The 7,202-nt window shown below is 47.2% G+C and overlaps 1 pseudogene; it reads left to right on the plus strand.

The window, feature by feature from the left end:
* Positions 1–5,570: 5,570 nt before the first annotated feature.
* Positions 5,571–6,621, plus strand: LOC149344785 (uncharacterized; annotated as a pseudogene).
* The last annotated feature ends 581 nt before the right edge of the window (positions 6,622–7,202 follow it).

Below are 7,202 nucleotides of genomic sequence, written 5' to 3' on the forward strand. Positions count from 1 at the left end.
ACTTCTGTTGTGTTGTGGGGTGCACAAATTCTTCATCTATGACAACGGGCGTGATCTACCATAGGTTTCGTAGCGATAAGAACCTTCGCGATCAGTGGGTGAGAGCTGTCCGCCACGCCGACTTGTCTCCGAGGGAGCATTCAAGCTTTTGCTCCAACATTTCGCGCCAGAGTGCTATGTAGGCAGCCTGTACCTAAGAGAGAGCTTTGGACACTCTAAGGCTTCGTTCAACAGGCGCATGAAGGCAGATTCTGTGCCAACGTTATTTGAGTACAACCGCCTATCGAAGCCGCCAGCTCAACGAAGCGCGGCCATCAAGAGGACGCCGACCACGGTAAGATAAAAAAAGCTCCAATTCATTTTTAATTGAATGAGTAATGGTCATCAGGCAACATCACACCACGGGCAATCATATATGTGCTATATGCGGCGCGCTGATATCGGTGCAAGCTACTGCGAGAAGCCGAAAAAAATGCAGTTGTTGCGGAACCGCTGCGCGGCGTCTGCTAAGTGAAACTACGATTTTCGCAACCGTGCATAATTAAATGGATTACCATCGCTGCGTGAATCTTGTGCCCAAGCGTTATTTTTGTTTACTTTGGACTAGTATAAGAAAAAAAAGCTAAATACACATCCCTTCGTTTTGTTTGGGAGTGTACTTACATGCGTATTGGTTCAATTCGTATTTTGTTAATGTTCTCTCTCTACTTTCCGCTTCTAAAACAGTTGGTACAAGAAGCTCCAAAACAAGCGCAGCTACAAAATCAGGTTGCAGTCTGCAGCAGAAACATGCACCCCACCTACCACGACGATACTGACAGCAGTGATGCTGGCGATGTAAGGCATCTGGTGTAACTGTTGGATGGCCTCAAAGGCGTGACTTTGGTGTGCAAGCATATTACAGGCCATACAAGACGAGAGCTGTGCAAACACGCGCTGAAACCGTGTCTGTTGGTGAGTTCAATACTGCAGCAAGCCATAGAAAGTGTGGAAGTCATTTTTGTTAGAACAGCACATTTTTTTTTTATTTCAGTACACGGATCAGGTGGATGCAGCTAATTTTCAGAATGCTGATGTGCAGGCAGAGTACCCATTGCATGCTGATGCTGCAGAGGTATTTGAGGAGTCTAGGCAGCTGATCTCATCTCTAAGACCAAGCAATGAGGCCCCAGCTTTTGACAATTTCATGTATGTTGCTTGTGCTGAACTGTAGAACATAGATGATGAGTTCTCTTCACTTTATCAGAGCGTTATGGCATAATCCTTGCAACATTTCTTTACAGGGCTGATTACGTGAAGGATGCCAGCGACTCTGATGGATCGGATGATGTTTAGGGACTAATATATTTACACATTGTCATTTTCTTCGTTGCTGAAATTACTGAGGTGTACACACTGTAGACATGTGTGCTTACATAACCAGGGACGAAGCTTGGTTTCATCAACATGTTTAGCTTACATTAAAATGGGGTCCAAAGGCATGTAATATTAATACAAATTTAATGTGGATAACGCACAGGCAGTTTTTGAAAAGTGCTTGACTGGTGTTAGCAGTGCTGGGCAATCAACATGACTGAGCGCCTGTTTTCCTCGACAGGTCTAATTTTGTAGTTTGTTTTTCTTGCTCACCTGGACAATATGATTACAAAAATGTAATATCGAAGAAAACGTGGACAGACAGATACGAATACTGCGATGCAGACTGCATGGCACGAAAACGAAATACATTAGAACGACATCAGCAGCACTTTGTAAGCTATGCGTATTGCTCCTTTTACAGACCTTGGCTTTTGCCTTCACAATGATTGTGTCCCCCTTTATATCGCGGTAACACTCCCAGAGGGCATTATACAGAACGCATATCTGATTAGAAAATAGTTGCAACCAGATTCTATCTTTCAATGAACTTTTTAAATTACGGTGACTGTACCAATGCATCCTCATACACTTGTGACGAAACAGTGGCAGACGACAGTGATTCCATTTAAGTGTACTGCATTTTTCAGGCTTTTTTCATGAAGCTTCCAACTCTTTTGCTATTCGTCATAAGATTCGTAAAAAACTGCTAAAGACGTTTACAAATATTTATGCAGATGTGTTACTAGGAGGCAAAGCTGCCGAAAGGAAGCAAATTGTCTTTCATTCGAACCTCGAAGAACTTTCGAAAATCTTCCGTGCATGTGCTGCTGTAGACTCCAGTATTGACATCTTAACAGCAGGGACAATGATTTCAGCAACAATCACCTGTATGAATGTGCACAAGACAATGTGGCAGAGCCAGCCGATGATCAGCAGTAAACCTCTAAGCAACGTCCTATTCTGTTCGGCCATTCTATTTTATGCTAGCAGCCCTGCAAAAGTCATCCGGATGATGTTAGTTATGGGTGTCCTGACTTTATAGAAGACACAGTACTCTCAGTTTCAAAGCTGTTACCTCTTACCTGTTGTGGCGAAGGTTTGTGTTACTATTGATAGTTGTGATCTCTAATGTAGCAGTTTAAATGGAATTGTTCTGCACATACTGCACATTAAGATCTATTCAGCTGCTTGAAAAGATGATGTGCAAGTGGTCATACAGGCATGAACCATAGGATTTTCAAGGAGCAAAAGAAGGATTCAAGTTCGTAAAATATTGTTACGAAGAAGACGAAGCTGGCAGTGGCGCGGGATGGAGCGCTCGCGCTAGGCCAGCAGCCATTAAATCATCTCTTATCCATCCTTCATCACGCCTCATTCTTCAGCTGGCCGCCATGTAACATTTGGTGTGAGGTGCTGGGCTCCCTTCATCGCAATCCTGGTCCCGGAGCTTCGGCGTCCTGCGCCTGCCGTGGACGTCGGCCGTGAGTACCTGGTCCGCCCCTCCCGGCCGTGCCCCAGCTCGCCCGACCTGAACCGCCCTCGCCGCTCACCCCAGCCCCCCCCCCCCCCCCCGGATCACTAGACACGACGAACCGACGACGTTTCCACGACTACAATGACCCGACCGACCCAAGAACCTGCCCACACGTAAGGACTCTGCCCCCCCTGCCCCTGCCGTTCGGGGCGTCCAAGGACCCCGGCCGTCAATTCCTGGCACCCTACGGCCCGGATGTTTCGTGGACCGGGGCTCATTCGCCTATCATCTCATCCACTGTGGCGGATAGCACTTCACCACCTTGCCACTTCTAACCTGGAAGCCCATCACCGTTTCGCCCATCCCTTCATCGACTTCTTCTATTTACGATCGGGACGTTCGCTCGGTGTCCCCGCGTAATGTTACGAAGAAGACGAAGCTCGCAGTGGCTCGGGGTGGAGCGCTCGCTCTAGGACAGCGGCCATGATATCATCTCTTATCCATCGTTCATCGCGCCTCATTCTTCGGCTGGCCGCCATGTAACAATATTAAAGAAACTTACCTTTGGAATCCAAGTAAGAGGAAGCCTTAGAAGACAGAATAAAATAAATGTTTTACTAATAATCGAGACTTTACCATACTCAAACTATCGAGTGGGCCTCCAATGATTGTGGAGAGAGCGAGAGCACAGAGCAAGAACGCAGAATGGAAATTTTTTATACTGAACAAGGAAGTAGAATGCAAGGCACCGCAAGGTCGCAGAACAAGCTTTGGCGCGCCTCTACTCAGTGAAGCCGCCGCGGTGGCTCAGCGGTTATGGTGCTCGGCTGCTGACCCGAAAGACGCGGGTTCGATCCCGGCCGCGGCGGCTAGAATTTCTTTGGAGGAGAAATTCTAGAGGCCCGTGTACTGTGCGATGTCAGTGCACGTTAAAGAACCCCAGGTGGTCGAAATTTCCGGAGCCCTCCACTACGGCGTCTCTCATAGCCTTAGTTGCTTTGGGACGTTAAACCCCATAAACCAAACCAATCTACTCAGTGGGCTAGGAGACAGCGAAAGCGGCAGCATGCTGATCCGCTTCTGATTCTTCACGCAGTTCTGCGCCTGCCTCGCTGGTGCCTTCGTCGGGACTACAGCGGCGCCTTGTTTCCTTGCGCTACGGACTTCAGTTCCATCGCCATCACCAATCCTACACGTGGATGACATCTGTGCGAGCGTGGACTGCCCTACCTTTCCTGTAAAGGACAGCACGGGTGTGCCCTCCACTGCGCAACCTGGCCGAGCATCTCCCTTCGACGATGTCATCTTCGATCTACCGGTCATCTTAAAGCCAAGTTCTGTGACGTCACCCACGGATCGTATAAAAGCAATGCCTACACAGCGGACTGCCAGTGGGCTAGGAGACAGCGAAAGCGGCAGCATGCTGATCCGCTTCTTATTCTTCACGCAGTTCTGCGCCTGCCTCGCTGGTGCCTTCGTCGGGACTACAGCGGCGCCTTGTTTCCTTGCGCTACGGACTTCAGTTCCATGGCCATCACCAATCCTACACGTGGATGACATCTGTGCGAGCGTGGACTGCCCTACCTTTCCTGTAAAAGACAGCACGGGTGTGCCCTCCGCTGCGCAACCTGGCCGAGCATCTCCCTTCGACGATGTCATCTTCGATCTACCGGTCATCTTAAAGCCAAGTTCTGTGACGTCACCCACGGATCGTATACGAGGGGTACCCAAAAGAAACCGGACTCATTTTTGTTTGAACTTATTTGTTCACATTTTAAGCAGAGACCTTCAATCTCCTTCAAAGTATTCCCCACTTGGAATGATACGCTTGTCGAATCTTTCGTTCCATTCTTCAAAACATTGTTTAAATTCATCTTTTGTGATGCTTGACAGTGCCTCCGTTGTTTTTTTCTTCACCTCAGCAACATCAGCGAAAAGCTTTCCATTCCCCTATTTTTTCATTCTAGGAAACAAAGAAAGTAGCACAGGGCACGGTCGGGAGAGTATGAGGGTTGAGGAATAGGGGTCATGCCATTATTGGTCCAAAATTGTCGTAGAGACAGGGCTGTGTGAGCATGGGCATTGCCATGGTGGAAAAACCAGACACCCGACCGCCACAAATCTGGCCGCTTCCACCGCACACTGTTGCCCAATCTTTTCAAAACATCCAAGTAGAAAGCCTGGCTAACTTTTCACCCTGCGGAAAAAATTCTCAATGGAGGACTCCTCTCACGTCGAAAAAACAAATCAGCATTGTTTTGAGGTTTGGTTTCACCTGACGAGCTTTCTTGAGGCGAGGTGAATTTGAAGTTTTCCATTGGCATGATTGTTGCTTTGATTCAGGATTCGATTCAGGAACACTTGAGTTGTCCCCATAGCATCGTCCTTGTACGTCTTTCTGAATATTTTAAGAGTTTCCCTTCAACTTTTTCCGAGCAAAAATCAGAATTTCACCGGCGCGCGCTGTTCACGGAAATCAGCCTTTGCAAAAACGACGTTCACACAAAACAGTCGTCACTCTAAAACTCTGCCTAAACTAGTCTGACCTCCTTCAACGACGGCACTCGGCTTACTGACTCTGGAATATTCGTTCTATGCGCTCCTAGAGGCAAAACGCGGTACCACAGAAGCTTTGCCGACCAAAATATTTAGTCCGGTTTCTTTTGGGTACCCCCTCGTAAAAGCAATGCCTACACAGCGGACTGCCAGTAGGCTAGCAGACAGCGAAAGCGGAAGCATGCTGATCCGCTTCTTATTCTTCACGCAGGTACGTTTTCTTGAAAACGCACGTTGCGTCCGCTCTGATGACAGATTTTTGATGCTGTTTCCTCGCCCACACAGTCGCGGTTTTCGTTATGTGTCTGTGTCGTTGTATTCACAGCTTGTTTACTGCATTGCTAGTGTTCTCTTAAGCGGAGATGTGGAAACTAATCCTGGACCCTCTCACAGCAATCCCGGTTCAAAACCAGGCACACGTTCTACATCTTCTTCCGTTAATGTTCAAGTAGCAAGCATTGATGACGCTTGCTCCACTTCCAATCAGCCAGCTATTAATGAAATGCTTGCCGAATTGCTTGCGGGCCAGAGAAAAATGGCCGAAGATATTGCAGATATAAAACGTTTCCAGCAGAGAGTGAACTCTCGTTTTGACACACTTGAATCACGAGTCTCTGCTCTTGAGTCAAGCCCGCCAACCTCGAACGGCGACGCAAGCGACGGGACCGTGCAACGCCAGTTAATTCGTTGTCTGAGGTTGTTAGCGAGCTTGTTTCAAGAAATGATGAGCTGGAAAACCGTTCTCGCAGAAACAATCTTATATTTCACGGTTTTGCTGAAGAAGATGAAGAAACTAACAAAGCTCTGTTCATTGCGGTGACTAAGGTATTCATCGATAACCTTCAGTTGGATTGTCCTAAAATAGGAAGGTATCATCGGCTAGGTAGAAAGCAGGAAGGGCGCCCTCGTCCTGTCATCGTTAAGCTACTTGACTTTCGGGAAAAAACTCAAGCGTTAAAAAATGCTCATAGGCTCAAAAATTCAGGCATTAGCTTATCCGAGGATTTCTTTGCTCACGTTCGATTGATCCGGAAAAAATATGGGATGCAACGCAATCTTATCGTGACAGTGGCTCGAAGGTTCATTTGCGTTATGACCACGGGTTTATTGATAGCGTGCGGTACAACTGGGATGATGATGAGAAAATTTTGATCAAAGATTCGAAATCAACGCCCCCGGACACTGCTGCTGCTAATGCTACTGGTGCCAAGCCACCCGCAGATTCTGACTGACGGGACACCGCCGCCAACCTTCGTGTTCTGAACATTAATGCCAGAAGTTTAGTAAACAAGCTTCCAAATTTTATCTCTTTAATCCTAACTCATTCGCCTGATGTCATTGCGGTCACCGAAACGTGGCTACATGATGGTATAATTGACTCTGAAATAACTCCTCCAGGTTTCGTTGTAATTAGGGCGGACAGGCAGCATGGGAAAGGAGGCGGTGTCGCTCTCTTCATTAAGTCTAGTCTGAAATTTGTTGAAATTTCTGTCCCTGTCGAAATAGAGCCAACTTGGTGCAAACTCTACGTAGGTAACAAATCATTTGTTATCGGTGTGGTGTATCGACCACCAGGCACTTCCGTAGACCACGTGCATTCTTTAAGTAACTTATCCTAGTAATTATCCTAGGAGACTTCAATCTTCCCGGAATTCATTGGCATACATTATCCATTACTGGTCACCACATTGCAATCAGTAATGAACTTGTCAATTTTTCTTTGTCATTTGGATTAAAACAGATAGTTGATAAGTCCACGAGGTCTTCGGCAATACTGGATCTGGTGTTTTTAAGCTCTTCTCTTTTCGCGACG

This window comes from Amblyomma mixtum, chromosome 5 (assembly GCF_055824585.1).
Source record: "Amblyomma mixtum isolate Tamu chromosome 5, ASM5582458v1, whole genome shotgun sequence".
Classification (NCBI taxonomy): domain Eukaryota; kingdom Metazoa; phylum Arthropoda; class Arachnida; order Ixodida; family Ixodidae; genus Amblyomma; species Amblyomma mixtum.